The 16,561-nt window shown below is 35.9% G+C and overlaps 1 protein-coding gene across 2 annotated transcripts in view; it reads right to left on the bottom strand.

Annotated features, from left to right (window-relative positions):
- Nucleotides 1-16,561, bottom strand: part of LOC124404203 (tachykinins) — a 67,146-nt gene that overhangs the window by 16,499 nt on the left and 34,086 nt on the right. The window lies entirely within an intron of this gene.

Raw genomic sequence — 16,561 nt, 5'->3', positions numbered from 1 at the left:
AAAATGAAAAATAAAAATTTGAGGCGTATCTAAGAAATTTTTTTTTTTTTTTTTTCTTTTTTAGCAGGGCCTGATTATTATTTTCCCTCTTTACTTCACTCGGGTGCTTTGCAAAGATCTTATCAAGACCTCGTGACACGCCACGGGTCTTTGCAAGTCGCTTTGCGGTTATACTTCGACTTACCGAGTTGCAGCGACTTCTGCAAAGTAGATTTCCGAGTACTTAGTAGTAATATGTATATACCTATAAGAAGAGAAACGCAGTGTTTAATTGCTCCTGTAATTGGCAGAGCTTGGCCTCGAGTAATCAGCCGTTTCCATTTACCAACACTAGGCAGCTTTCCATCCTGTATTTACACGCACCTCAGACTTGCCAATTTGCCAAGCAATCTGACTATTACCTGATTGCCTTCTGTGGCGAGCCTTTTCAGCCGTCTCGTCTCACCTCTGAACTCCGACGTGCCATCGTCTTATGATTATTCAGTATCCATTCGCCTCTGACTTATGAATTTTTGAATTCATTCTTTGATTTATTTATCTCATTTCGCAATATCTCTGCTGGAATTGATGCAAAAAGTAACAAGCTCGATTTAAAAAATAATGAAAAATTTTGTTCTTCCGTGAAAAAGAAATTATTCTTAATTATATTCTGGAATCTATATACTAAAATCTAATTTTCGAAATTATACCGGAAGGGGGAAAATTTGAGGAGCTTCGTTTTTAAGGCCACCTGTGATTCGAGGCCTTGTTCATATCACGTTTCCGTGTTTGATTTACGGATCTTACACATTTCCTGCGAAACGTTTATACTCACAATTGGCTAAGCTGCACCCTCGCACCCTCGTCGTGGGGCGAAGCTCGTTTACTTTACTCAGCGGAATTTCATACCACGAAGACACAGAGTTGGAAATCAAATATTGAAATGAAAATTCGAAACACAATGGTGAACATGGAGATGAGATTAACCATTCGCAAGTATGTATTCGTTGTGTTTTTCAACCTGCCAGTGACGTTTTAAAATTTTACTATATTTAGAAAGTTGATTCTCCTATTTTTTTATAAAAAATTATAAATCGATCGATGTGAAAAATATATTTTTTTGAGGTTTAAAATGGAGCCGTTTTTTCTGCCAACCAAAGTATGACGACACTTTTTTATTCTTAATTGAAGTAAGAATTACAGTTCAGAAATATCGCGATTTTCGGAAAGATTGTTAATCGATTCGGGAAACAGAAGAATTTTCAATATTTTACACAATTTTTCGTAACCTTGCGAGTAATGTATCAGTTCAATTTATTGCTCACTCGTTGAATTGTGCATAATTACATGAAATTCATTTTGACAAATCAAGTCTTCTCCACAATCATCGCAGGTTAATATAAATTTTTACATTCTATAACAACACATGACATTAGTTATTCTCAAAGTTGATATGTAGAAGTTAATACACGTGATTATGATTCTCATTTTCATAAAGAAGATATAAAATCAATTCACTCCAAAACGTGTCATATTTTTTTCAAAAATTCGGTCTTTTCTCTACTACAGATGAATGTGAACTATTTTCTATGCGATGATTTTTACCGCAGTATCTCGTAAGCGCAGTAAAGAAGAATAGTTATAATCGCTACGTTGATGACTCGCATGTTGAAAGAGTATTTAATCGATACAAGGATTCCGTGATTAGTATAAAAATTGCCGTTTTTTTTTTCTTTTTTTTTTTTTTTTTTTTTTACTCTGGAACATTCACAAGTTTGTTAAAACAGTTGAGAATTGAGGTAACCGAAATTGTTCTCAAAGTACAAACAATTCACCGAAGGATTTGGCTTTGTATAAAAATGGAAAAATACGTTCATCGAAAAGTTGATTTCAATAAATCAGCTGCTTTTCAAATCCTTCACGTAAACTAGGTATCCGGTCCACAAAATAAAAAATGTTATTGTCAGCCGTCCGATTAATGCTTTTTGGCGATGAGCCTTCATGCCAGAAACACCGGGCAGACATTCTGAAAAAGCATGGAAATTAAACTAGGATCCATATTACTGGTGATAGAACATGTTAAAATAAATGTTCATTTTTTATTCAACAGCAAACGTAGTCGGAACGAGAATCTTCATTTCCATCGGAACATTTCTTTCGTCATATTTTTCTATCATGCAGAAATTGACTCGTACAAACTCACCAATTTTCAGCGCTTCCGTTGATGTAATAAAATTTTATGTTATCATCCCTTCACTCGTACCTAATTATTCATTATCACTAGTTAAAGCTGTTATTTTGTTACAGTTTAACCATTTATTTTATTCTATTTACCTTCAGTAAGCAACTGATTTGAAGGACAGACTACAGCTTAGACTCTGAAGTGTCTGAAAGTTGATTCGAAAAGCAAAAGTCGAGATTGCTGCATTTGATGTTCGGCAAACTTCATCGTTAACTTGATTATAAGGATTTTTTTTATATTTATACAGTGTTAGAGAATTTTGAATGTGCACTGATTTTGGAATGTGAACATTTCACCGTATCAACAATATCAAAAAATCTTATTATTATCTTGTATAAAAATGATTCCTTTTTTATCAGTTAATGAATTCTTCAAAGAAATATAATTAAATTGGCATTCTCACTTTTTGATTAAGTTCATAAATTTACCCTAACAGCATAGCTATAAAGCCTTATTTTACCTTATGAAAAAATTGTCTACGTAACATATTTCGAGAAGAAAATGCTTATTCCTTGTCAATTTATTTTCAAATTGAGAGTTTTTTTTAGGGAATCGGTTTACCCTTGGGTCCTCCTAAACAATATTTGATTAATTCTGGGCCATTCTGTAACTTGACGATCAGTTATTCTCGATACTTTTCACGATCACTTCATTCTCCGATCGAGCGCATAATATCGTGAAACGATAGGTAAAAACCTCGTTCAATCTCGCGATATAATATTATAGTAACACAATAAACTTCCGATCATGGCAAGCGTTACGGTGCCATTTATTACGGTAAACAATACGAGGACTACAAAAAAACACGTGTATACCTATATTGATATTATACATTATGATTACGATGATAAGACCCACAAAAACAGTGTAAAATACAATTATTATATAGACTCAGTGTCCGCGAATTGCTAGATTCGCTCGCTTGACCCTGAAGGAAGTCGATTTTTACCGACCGAAATTGCTGCTCTAAAATTTTTTTGAATATACATATATATTCACTTTTAACAAGTCAAACTACGAAGTGCAAAAAGTGAATTGCTTTCGAGATTTCAAACCTTTTTCTCATAAATATCATCGCATGTCAAAGAGACGATCGGTTTGGTAAAATCGTTTAAAAAATGTTCAAAACAATTATTTCAGTCGTGAAAAATCAACTGCAGCATCGCCTTAACAGATTGTCAGCGAAATGTCTTCTCGTCTCTTATCTGCTGCTCCGAGCAAAATTGATTGCGAAAGTTTGCGTATCCAGCCTAAGAAAATTCGTGTAGTAATTTGGCAGAGCTAATGTTTCAACCAGAGTCCACGCAGTGTTGGTGATTCTCCTTCCCAGGACGCCTAATCGAGCTGACAAAGCGTTGGACGTAGGTCACGTTGTACTGAAATCCTTTTTCCGCGTCTCCCTTCACCCTGCAGCTTACGTTGGATGAATTTTTTATCAGGGTCAACGGCGGACCGTCTTCACCTTCGGGTGGAAAAATCAGAAGCTTCTTGGCCTTGAGCTTGCCACAAGAGCACCTCTTGTTTCGTCCTCCGGAGTACAAAGACCTTCGAGAAAAGCTTTCGTTTCCATTATCGAGACAGCAGTTGATCAATGGCTTCTGGAACTCTGACTTTATGCGTTTTATCTTCTCACAAAATGTTTCCAGCGTTTTTATCAGGTCCGCTTCTCTCGCGTTTATCGTCTCCATCTTTCCAGCTTCCGGGATGTCGCTGCAGCTGCAGCAGGACTCCTTCTCTCTCCTGATCTTCTCGAACCACATCGAACGATCTTTCTTTTCGACAAACCTCTTTCCAACTTCCGGCTTCGGGCAATCGCAGCATCTCTCTTCACCGGAAGCTACGCTTTCTTCAGGCACGCGTTTCACACCGAAGGTGAACTCCGTTCCTGAAGGATAACAACGCGTCACTCTCTTCTCCTCGAAACAAACCGGCGCAGGTTTCTCTGCTTCGGACTCCATCGAGTCTAAACACGACTTCAGCGTCTTGTATTCTTCCGTCACTCTCTGCATTTGGTTCTTGAACTGTGACCAGTGCTGTAATGGCGGCAGATCTGGGCAAAGATCGTTCAACGTTATGCCACAATTGGGTTCTCTGTTCGTCGAAGAAGACATCTGGTTTTTTCGACAAAGATCAGCATCAATTACCCTCATAGATTCTCTTATCCTTTTACATTTCCTCATAAATTCGCCGTACTGTGAACCGGTCAGGACAATCGATGTCGCTGAATTTGAACACCGTATTCCATCCGCTCTTCTAGGTCTCTTCATCCCAGATTCGCAGACTGGTCTTTGGAACCCTGGGACACCGCATTGGGATTCCGACGCTCTTGGAGATTTGGACTTCTCCAAACCAGAAATCTTCCTGCATCCACAGCAAAAGGCTTTGACTCGAGACCTGGGAGTCCACTTCGAATTACACGTGTTATGTTTTGTTAGAAGGGTTTTTCTGCAAGGTAGACATTGATGCTGATGCAGCTTAACGAGGTGCTTTCCAAATTCTCCAGGTCGACAACTCGATCCTGTACGACACGTTTCAGGTTTCCTGCCGAAGGTACTGTACTCCGAAGCGTCACAGCAGCACGTCTCCCGGATTCTTCTGCGAACACGTTCTTCAATATCGTGTAAATATTCGTCCGAGGTTGGAACATAAGAAGATTCCGATTTCCGCTCGTTGCATTTGACAAAAGTGCTACTAGAGCTGGAGTTTGCTGAGCAAATCCGAACTGTAACGTGAGACGACGATGGTACCAGATTTCCACAACATCTGGAAGACCTGATCGGAACTTGATAGTCGACGTCTTCATCGTCGTCGCTGCTCGAAGCAGCCCGGATGACACAACGACTGTACCTAAAACACGGACTGCAAACTCTTTCCTGTGAAGGAAATCGTCGTCTGTCAAGTTTAGACCGTGCATGAGTCCTCGTGAGTCGCCGCGAAAGCCTTTCGAACCTGTCAATCGGTGCACCCGAAACACCCGAAGCACTAGTTCTGGTTCTTGGACTCTCAGGAGCTCTTGATACTCTCGTAACGCAAGGAAATTTCCTTCGCCAATTGGTCGACGACTTGGCACGCGAAAGTGTGAGGAAAGTACTTTTGCCCCGATCCTGTGAGACTCGAGTCCCGTTTTCCTGGCCGTTGATCCTTGATCCATCACTGTCCACACAGTACGGCGACTCCTCGTTCAGTTTCGGTTTCTCTTCCGGAAGTTTCCGGCTTTTTACTAAAGCCGAAGAACGGCGGAACGATTTTTTCGAATATCTGACCTTGGCTGCAGGTACTCCACCTCTTTCGAACGATTTTTCAAGGGCCACAGGACACGGTTTGTAACGCAGTTTTTGGAGGCAGTCGAGCAACGACCTTTTTCTTTTACCGCCTGAAACCTTTTCGCGGAACTCATCAATCTTCGAAGAAAATCGATCCGAATTTACTGCTGTATCCAAACAATCGTAGCAGACTTTCGCGCGTGTCATTCCAGTCGGAATGAACCTCTAGAACGGAAACCAGCATTCGTTAACCTCACTTTTGAGTCGATTTCGCGAAACTTGGAACGCGTGATCGGCGCGCGCCGATCTTCGCGGATCTTTCACTCTCCAGCTTTGACCCACGTTTCATTCAATGAGCGGAATTCTGTACTATTCAATTTTCATATCCCGGTATCGCGATTAAAACGGCCGGAAATTTCATGGGATTAAACGCACATGAATATGCCGTGACTGGCGTCCGATCAGTGTTGGCAGTTCTTCTGTTCTTCTTCTTGTTCTCTTCTTATTACACATCCAATGGCGAGAAGTTGCAGGTTTTTGCCAAAGCGATGCTTTATTTATTCTCGAATATCTACGAGGTTAACACTTGGTTGTAAACGGTGTAAATGCATAAGGACGAAGTGGTTAGACTGATCGTTGGGGTGATTGTCTTGTACTGCGCTGTGGAATATGCACGATTCCATCAGTGATTGAGTGGTGAGTGAGACTTTTCATGACTTGGAAGTGCCAGAAGACTTTTTTTGTGGAACATTTGTGGTATCGTTGAAGAGATTACTCGCTTATCTCGTCCAAATAAAGTCCCACAGGAGTTCATATTATGATCAATAATGTTTGTTAACGAATTCTAGAATCTTAAATTTCTTCAAATTAAGCGTCTCATTACGAACTGATGCCGATTGGCATCCGCCATAGAAGATTCGTTACTCAGAGAGGACGTTTCATACACATTATATGCGTCTAACTTGTCCATCGAGCCTTTGTCTAACTAGTTTGCATTCAGGTTACAACACATTTTTTTAAAGGTGTCTTAGTCTTTAATGACGTCGTTTGGGCGCACATGAGAAACCAAAAACGATTGAATATGATATTTGAAGGGGTTGATTTCACCCTCTTACAATCTACATCCCGCGAGTACGAAAAAATACATGTTTTGACCCGTTTTACAACTCCCGCAAAATTTTTTCAAGGTCGGAAGGGATTCGAGACTGGAAACTTTTTATCACTACTTCAAAAAATGTTTTTCACAGCTGCAGCTAGTCGACGAATCAAAATGAGATGCCGCGGGTCTGTGCGCGTCGGGATTCTCCTGGTTGCCGTCGCCTTGCTATTCGCCCTCGACAATTACTCGTGTCCGAACAGGGATGACGAAGATTAACCCCAATTTACACTCTCGTTTACACCGAATCCCCACGAAGTTATTCCCATCATCCCAACGCTCTATAAATCGATCGATCAAGAGTGAACCTCCTTTTTATAAATAAGATTTTTATTTTCACTCTAAGAAATTCTACGTCAACCAATTTTTCTATTTCTCAAAGAATGTAGAATATAAATATATAAAACAAAAATTCAGGCAAAATTTATTTGGCCTGAGATTTTTATCTTTCCAGATTTTATTAAAAATCTGAGTAACTCTAAGTCGAACAAATTCAAACGGAAGTAAACCAAATTTCTTCTGCAATGATTTACACAATTCGAATTATTGTTGGGCAAAAATGTTCATGTTTGATAATGACTGATGAAACACGCACCCGATTGCCATGAAATCAATCCTAAGTACTACAATGAACCATATAAATTTAGTCGTGACAAATTTGACCGTTAAAATCCGTTAAAAATCCACACTCACACACTTTGAATATGAAATTTTCGTGATTTTTTTTTAATTTAAGCTCTCGTTCTAAACTCGAAAAGTGTGTTAAAATTATTGCTGAGACAATCTTGCTCCAAGTTGATTTTCATCCTGAGAATAAAAGTAATCCTGATCATAATTAATACAAGAAGTTTATTTAATTTCGATGAATTTGAGTTTTTCCTCTTTCCTTGGGTCGCAATCACGTGTCCAAAGTCACGTTCTTCGCGTTCTGAAGGGGAAGCACAACGCGTTAACTACGTTACTGTATAGGTGTATTATGTTAAGACACCATGTCTCATCCACATCATCCGGATGATGAATCCGGTGCTGTCAACAGACTTAGGAGCCCGATCCTTCGCTCACTTTGTTCTCGTTACTCGCCTAGCCGTTTACTCATCGTTGCAGATGACGGAAGTTCTCGTCATAGATGATAACAAAATTAACGAAAAACGCTGTTTGGTACGTGGTGAAAATATTTCGTGGAATTATTGAAAAAAAAAATTATGATTTTAGGAAATTTTAAAAATTGTGTCAAATTTTTTTTTTTCATATCTCAATTTTTTTTCATTTTGGTACATGGAATTCTGACTACTTATTGATCAAGTTTTCTGGAATGAATATTTGTTTGTGTTTTTGAATTGATGGATGTTTAGTTTATACACAATTGTTCCAATGACGTCGAAAATTGGCGTTGCGAGCAGAAAGCTTGTTACGTTATTATTAATAATAAGAATAGTAATGTTCACCTAAATGTGATATGCAACTTGCAGTCTGATGATCTAGAAACTGATTATGTCAGTTATTTAAAAAAAAAAAATTATGGGAAATGAATCAAATATTTGATGAATACGTCAAAAATTAAGGAGACTCCAAACCTTTACTCGTGAAAATTATGGAAAATTTAGATATGTACGATCCAAATAGTTCGAAAAAAACTGTTTTATGAAACTTTACTTTTTTGCTATATTTCCATTTTACCATTTTCGGATGAACGTCTGTGACCAATTTTTTTATCCGACGACATCTCGATTTCAATGATTTTAGCCCGAATCGACGCGTGGTTTTCTAAACTTAGAACTGATTAGATTTTGGCTTTTATTGGCTCCGTATTTTTTCAATTATTTAAACAACAATATTCCAAAAAATCAAAAAAAAAAAAGTGATAATGTCGATAATGGATGAATGGATTTGAATGAAAATGGCGGATCTATTATGGTCGTTCTAAATAAAAAAAAAATCGTCCGAGGGTTTTGAATTTGCTAATCACGAATCGAATTTGAAGTTCAAAATTCGAATTGGATATTATTCTTCATTTCCTCTATAAACTATGAACCTACAATGTAAGATTAGGAAATTCGAGGGTTGGATCATGGCCATTCTAAAGCCGTTTATTTTATATAATAAGACAGTTATTTACGGTTAGACTATTAGTGTTTTCAAATTTTTTCTTATCATAAACTTATCACGAGATCTAAAACTGGAAAATTGCAGGATCTTAACAGAGACTCGTATGGTAACGTAGATGGCGTGCGTAACAATGTTTTCTTTTTCCCCTGCTCTATTACTGCTAGTGCAAAAAAGAGAAAAGCACAATTTCTCGAAAGTCGAGATCTTTACGACTTTGCTAACGTGATCATAAATCATGTTTTTATGCTGCCATGCCGCTGCGCTAGCATTAAGCTTTACGGTGTTCGTATGAGAATCTCGAAGAATATACCTGTCCAATGAAAGCTTCGCTGTAGAGAAAGGTTATATACGGTAGGTATAGGGCATTCTATACCAGATCACCAAGGCAAATTTACCTCGTTATGTTAGGTAAATTTCGTGTCCAATTTTTAAGGTTATACAGCGTTTGTAGAATCACCACATTTCTCATCACTTTTTTTTTTGCACGTAACCATTTTCGAGGTATAGATATTAAAAATTTTTCACTGATCCACCACGTAAAAGTGATCAATCTTTTAATTGATTTTATTTCATCACGTTGAGAGTTTCGAATTCCCTAAGAATAAATGCTAAAATGTTCAAAGAATTTTGCAAAAATTCTATAATCTTTTCAACTTCATAGCAAATATGACAAAATTAATAATAATAATCAATATCAATTTATTTATAATTTTAACATATAAGATTCGACAACTTTTCTAATATTTTTAAAACTGTTATGTTATGGATATTTTTATAAATTTTAAATTATCGAAGTACTAAAAAGTATAAAAGTGAAAAAAAAGCAATATTTGAATATTCATTACTCAAATATAACTGTATAGAAAAATGTAGTTGAAAAAAGATTGCTGAAGTGAAACTTCATTTTTTTCTCCAAACTAAATTTGTTAAAATTGCAAAATTTTGAATCACCTAAATCACATTTATTTTTCTCTTTTTCATTTATTTTTTTCACGCTCATTTACTATTACATATAATTTCGAACAGAAAGTTTAACGATGATAAAAAGAAATTGTAGTTTTATTCTTTTAGTTGATTACACTTTTTGATTTGAAAAAGCGATATATATGTGATATAGAATATGAAACATGTTCAAAAACGTCTAACATGGATGCAAGAAATTTTTTTTAATACGACAGCGAATGTTAAAGAAAATGTTCATTTATAAAAAGGAAGCGCTTTATAGAATGTCAATTTTTTCACAATCGATTAAACGATTATTGAAAAATCGAAAAATACTTCGCGATTAATCGATCATTATAATTCAAGCGTAGTAATTAATACATCGATATTACGAAAATCCATTGTTCCAATTGTATAACCGGTAGTAATTATTCATGACCAATAGCAAATCCTCTTTTTCAAATTTTCCACTCATTCGTTTACCTCGTAGCTGACTATTTTTTGAAAACACTTAACTATGTTCATATTATATAAACTCTAAACGAGGATAATTGAATTAATTTCTTTTTTGCCAAGCTTTCGTTTGACGTTTTTATCGTCTGGAAAGTATTCAGTCGTAACGACAGTAATACAATTAGGAAATCACTCTGATCCACTTATCGCAGTATGTAATAAGCCAAGAAGTTTTCGTTCATTAATTTCTCAAGATTGAGAAACGTTTTAAAAAATTTGACTAATTCAGCGACTTCGTAATATATATTCTAAAATATTTTCTTGCAACGATTGCAGATCGAATAAACAAACGGAAACGAGATATCTGAGTAAGAAATGGCGGCAATAAATCCCCTGCAAAAGCAGATTATATACTTTCCTTCTCTTATGAAATATTCTGTATGATCTGCTATTTGCTTAATCATCGCTGGAAATCCGTTTAGTCGGGAATGAAAACCATCCTCCCACCCTCTCGTCTCTTGATGCAAACTCGTGGACGACTTCGTCGTCGAGTGTGGAACTCGTAAAATATGGCGTTGGCAAGACTAGGAAATCAAACACAAGATCAAGTTAGGCGCACCGGGACGGAATAGTAATCGGAATCTTGGATGAAATCAAGTTTAGTTCGGTATGCAGGCGCCGCCCTCAGAAGTTGAAGTGACAGACAAACATTCCCTTCCTTACGCAGATAGAAATATAAGGTTGAAATCGGCGGAAAAAATTCAATCCAAAATCATTTCTTTCTACTTTTGAGCAAGTGTCTGAGCGAAAATGAGAGAAAATGTTGTTACGAACTCTGATTTTTTTTTTTTTTTTTTTCAGAGTTTATACTTAAATAAATAAATTTTCATGCTATATATCGAGTAATAATTAAAATGTTCATTTATTACTTATAAAGTTCGCTATTGAATTTTTTTACGTTGATAAATAAACATCCGTCAACACAAATTTTGAGTTCTTCTACGTCACTAATAAAAAATGAAAAATAGTTTGATTCGATGTAAGGCTTGTAGAAAGTTTTAATGTTGAAACCAGAACGATAATCTAGATTTTTTTTAAATATAAGCTATTTTCGCAAATATTTATTGCTAATAATAATTAAAAAAAACTTTAATTTTGCATTTAAATCACTTTTATGGTAAAAATTCAAATGTGAAACTAAAGTTCGTTTAATTGTTATTTACAATAAAATTTTTCAGAGAATTGGTAATTTTTCTTTGAAATCCAAAAAAATCGTTCTATTTTCTTGAAAAGCAAACTTTATATAATAAAACTATTTTTACTTTCATTAGTTACGAGGAAGAAATCAAAATTTGGAATCCAGAACCGAGACTCAGAATTCGTGTTGATCGATGATTATCTGTGATCTAATTTTGATTATTGTCGCGTAATTTGAAAAATTTTATAGAATTAATATTTTGAATTTTTATAGACGTCAATGAAAAAGAAACGAAAGGTGAATTCTGAGATCTAAATTTCTACGAACATTTTTCTCGTAAATTAATGAAGGACGTCGTTTTGAGGGGTTTATAAAAATGATAGCAGTGGTTGAACACGTCTGGAATTTTATTTCTCCCCATATTTCCACCCACAGTTGACGTATTTTTTTTAATATACACGGATTTATTGCATGGTTATGAATAGCGAATCTTGACCACGTCCAATTTCCATACCGAGCATAAATAATCTCGGAACATTTCTTCGTGCCAGTACATTGCAAATTCCTCTCTTCTTCGTCGATGATTAATCTATGGTGTCGCGTTATTCACGCGCTGAATTCTTACTCTCGAAGTAGAATTACGGCTATTTTTTTTACACCGTAATTTGTTTCAAGTTCGAATTATTTCGTTTTAATAATTATTTTGAATTATTTTAATAACACCTGATAAACTGAAGGGCAAATAATATTGAATTACTGAATTCAACAAAATACTTTTGTCGGATGAAATACTTATGACAATTTAATGTAGGATTGTATCAAGCCTTTGAATGATCATGCTATGAATTTATTCACGAGAACACCATATAATTATTTTATTTGAAGTATCGAATTGTTTCTGTCAACATACATGCGATTGAAAAGAAAAATAAGAAAAACTCAATTTCGGAAACACGTCAAAACTCGAATCAATGCTTTACTCGATCGCGACAAGAAAGGCTTTTGTCGAATCACGGAATTCGCTTGCCTAAATCATTTTGGCAAACCAACTAAATCGAAATTGTTGAATTAAAGACATCGTACTTGTAACAAATAAGGAATATTAGATCGATGTGATTGAACTCCAACAAAATCTATTTTGTTGGTCTGTTTAAGAATTTCTTTCCTCCGTGTTGTTGCATCAGCATCAAATTCCTTCAATAGTTATGAAAAAATATAGCGCGGATGATCATTATCGAAAAGAAAAGTAACCCGTGTTAGATTCTTTGGTTACGATTAAAAAATTGATTTTCATTTTGTAACCAGAATTGTATTTTTCAGTTATCGTAAGAAATTAAAGTATTCTAGGACTGTCCAGTCCACACAACTAGAAATAATTCAATATATAATACAATATAAGTTTTAACCTAACCTAACCTAACCTAAACACACATTGTCCGCTGTTGTTCCATAATGTGAGTATACACGGTGTGCCCAGAAGTGCAGCTTCTTTCTCCTCAAAAAAGTCTCTCTCTCACGCTGGACTGAACTTAAGTAAGATGTGTACCAACGGCGCCAAAAAACCCTAGATCGGCGGTGATTAATTGTTGTGACGTTGAATCTGCCTGGGGAAAAAATGAGCGGGACTTTAAAATAACTCACACCAGAACTATACACGATGGCATTACCGAGCAGGGTAGCGTTCACTAGAAAAATAATTCCCTAGCAATATAGAGATTTCTTTAGACAGTTGTTACGCATCTCACCAAAGGCTTTAACCTCGAAGAAACGAGGCGTATCGTAGGAGTTCTAAGCACACCATGTATACTCACACGACGTGTTGTTCCATCGTAGAAACAACGGTCTTTATCAGTAGCAAAGCAATGAGAATTGCAACGTCCGCTGATCTGCAGCCATTACACAACATGGCGCGCTATCTTTCTCCTGTTCTTTCACCCACGTGTAACTAGTCCAGCTTTTCTTTTCTCAACGAGACACACAGCTACTGAAGCATCGACACGAGCCAACCTCTGTTACCCAGCCTTAACGTCGCCAGGAACAAACAAGCGAGATAAGCTGTTCAATAGACAATAGACAGCAACACTTCGCTGGAGTTGGTTCAGTGTTATGCCTGAAATACGTCACACGAGAAAGAATGCGCTATCTTGAATAGAGTAGACGAAGCTTTTTCACCTGCTTTTTCTACTATTTCTCTTTCTCTCTCTCTCTCTCTCTTGCTGTATATTTTTCTTTCGTGACATTTTTTGTACAACATATTTATGAAAGGTGACAATATAGCTCGATACAATATGTCTGATAAAATCAAACAGGACGACAAAAAGCACATTCAAGGATGTTGGGTTGGCTGGAACGGATATTTTTTTTCATTAAATTTAATAAAAGATTGTCGTCTATTGTTTATTTGTCAAATTATTATAACCGTAAGCTACGATCCGTTTGAAAATATCACAATACAAAATAATGAAATTATAAACAAATCTTTAGATATTGATACTTCGTTATTCGCTTCGAAATGGTCAGAAATCTATGAGTAAATTGGTTTGATTTTTTTTTTTTTTTTTTTTTCCACTTTTGTCATAATTTTTATTCCGAAGACTAGTTTTGCAGAAAATAACGGAAACACGTTTTTTCTTTTCCGTACTTAATTCAATATTGCCATTTGTTGATCATAGTCAATATTAGTGCAATGTTGAAAATTTAAATATACCTACGATAATGCCAACATGATGAAAAAAGTGTTTCTGTGAATTTTCTTACTGTATGTACTCGACAAAATGGAATCTTTGGAATGCAAATACAATATTATATTTCAACGTATGATTTCAAATTGAACAACGAAAATTCTGCAAACTTGGAGACTTTGCTTCAGGTTATTTTGTTAATTCATAGAAAGAAATATTTTTGGTAAATCATCTTAAGTATAGATTATAGATCCTGACTTTCATCCGATTGAATATTTTAGAAAGCTAGCAAATTGTTGTAGCAAGATTCAATTCAAAATACTCTTCACGAGACTCGTTGGTGTGTCAAAAAGTAATTGTTTTCCCTCAAGATAAATACATTTCAACCACTTTAAATTTTCAACCAGTAACGAAGATTTTTAACATTACGGCTCGAGTATATTATAATAACAGCGACCGTCGTTGATTTTAATGAGCTTGAAATATTTGAAAATCAATAAATCGTTTCGCTTCGCTAAAGTTTATTTTTCATAAAAAAAATTTCATTAAATTAAATTAAAAACCGAGATTTCGTTCTCATTTTTTTCTATACCTTTTACAAAACTCCTCAGGCGTATTATAACATAACAACTCATACCTACTCGTTCAAAGATAACAAAAATCTATTTCAACCCATATTAGATATAATATTCCCATGAAATATCTTGAAAAACACGATGAAAAATTCTTTCAAACTACTTTCCACCCTAGTAACAACGATTTTCAATTCCAAACCGGATATCCAAGCCCCCGTAGTTGATTTTTAAAGAAACTCCGCAAGTGATCAACTTTAAGAGAAGGTCGCCCAGAGTGGAAGAGAGAAAGAGACAGAGAGAGAGAGAGCGAGAAAGGGCGGGGGGGGGGGGGGGGGGGGGGCGGAAGTCGGGAAGGGGCTGATGCTTACAGCGATTACACGAGTGACCGACTCGCGTTGAAGCAAACGTGGGATACGTACTACTAGCCGGTGGCTATTCCCTCTTGCACCACCTTTTCCATCGCATCACTGTCCACTTTTGACATGCCCACCTTCGGTGGAAAACCCCTTGTGTTCCTCTTCCGTCCCGTCGACGACTATGTCGTCATTCTTCCGCCCAACTTGTCCAGTGTTTATTCAGCCTTGTGTGCAGGCGTGTTTGCTTTGCTTTGCTTTGCTTTTTTTTTATTTTTTTTTTATTTCAAAATGAAAATTTGGTTGTAGATGACGATGCAAAGGTTCTGTGGTCCGGTGACCATCCGTACCGAGAGAAATTTCTCGTAGTGGTTACTCTACGTACAGTCCTTGAATGTTCTTATTTTTTACAATGACCGAAGATTTGTTACATAAATTTTTTTTTTTTTTTTTTTTTTAACAATTTCTTGAAAATTTTCTGGAATTATCATTCGAAACAAATTATCTTATCAATTTTGTTGTGACTGATTTTTTTTTTCACAATTACTCAACGCGAAGTTTTCGATATTCTCGTCGAGACTCAATTTTGGATGGGAATATACTTCCCTTAAAACCTTAGGATAGACTAATCACAAGAAAATTTTTGTATTAAAATTAAAACTAATTAACACTTTTAATACAATAACGCGTGTTTTAAACATCTGAACGAATGCTCTTGAGAATAATTAATATCTTCAATTTTATCTTTACAAATATATATTCCTTTGAGTCATTTATTGATTTATTCGTTAAGAAGAAAAAAAAAAGAAAAATAATAATAACAATAATGATTACACTCGAAATATTAATAAAACAAAATTCGACTGAGGTCAATTCTATCAATTCCATGCATAAATAATTTTATCTCATGTTTGAACTCTATGTCGTTTACAATAAATTTCATTTTATCTTTTTCTCTTGTGTTAACGAAGTGTTTCTTCTGACGGACAACAACCGTTACACTATTTTCATTGATAACACTCTATATGTTAACTATTTTTATTGTTTTTACTTCAGTGATGCGTAAAGTTTAATATAACAGTAAGAATAAGTGACGTACGTTTTACTCGATCGGTAACGGTCGGTAAGGATTGACAACAGCATCAGCTCAACCCCGAACTACAGATTATTTACTCAACATGACACGCCAGTGGTTTCAGAAGCTTTTCGTATAATACTAACGCTTGAGGTTATTCTCCGAATGAGTAAACCGGATGCCGCAAACACCAGGATGTAATTATCATGTCCCAAAGCATCCGAGTATACGTCTTGATTGATTAGTTTCTCGGCTCGCTTCTAAACTTCTATAAGATTCCTTTGTAAGGCGTATGTATGTACAACGAGAATATCTCATGAAATTGGCCACTCGCACTCTGGGATCACAGAAACAGGTGCTCACCGACTGGTGGGTGGCCACTTTCAACGAAAACTTGCTGCAATCGGATGCCACGATAAGGATTACACCAGCTACTGATGCCTCTGTATCCTGGGGCGAGTGGATGAACTAACTCGTAAAGTTCTCTATATAATCTGTTTTCACCTGCAGCATACCACGTTTAAGCCTCTGGCGATTC

The sequence above is a fragment of the Diprion similis genome, chromosome 3 (assembly GCF_021155765.1).
Source record: "Diprion similis isolate iyDipSimi1 chromosome 3, iyDipSimi1.1, whole genome shotgun sequence".
Classification (NCBI taxonomy): domain Eukaryota; kingdom Metazoa; phylum Arthropoda; class Insecta; order Hymenoptera; family Diprionidae; genus Diprion; species Diprion similis.
Note: the sequence above shows the minus strand (reverse complement) of the source record. Positions and strands in the feature narration are given on the sequence as shown.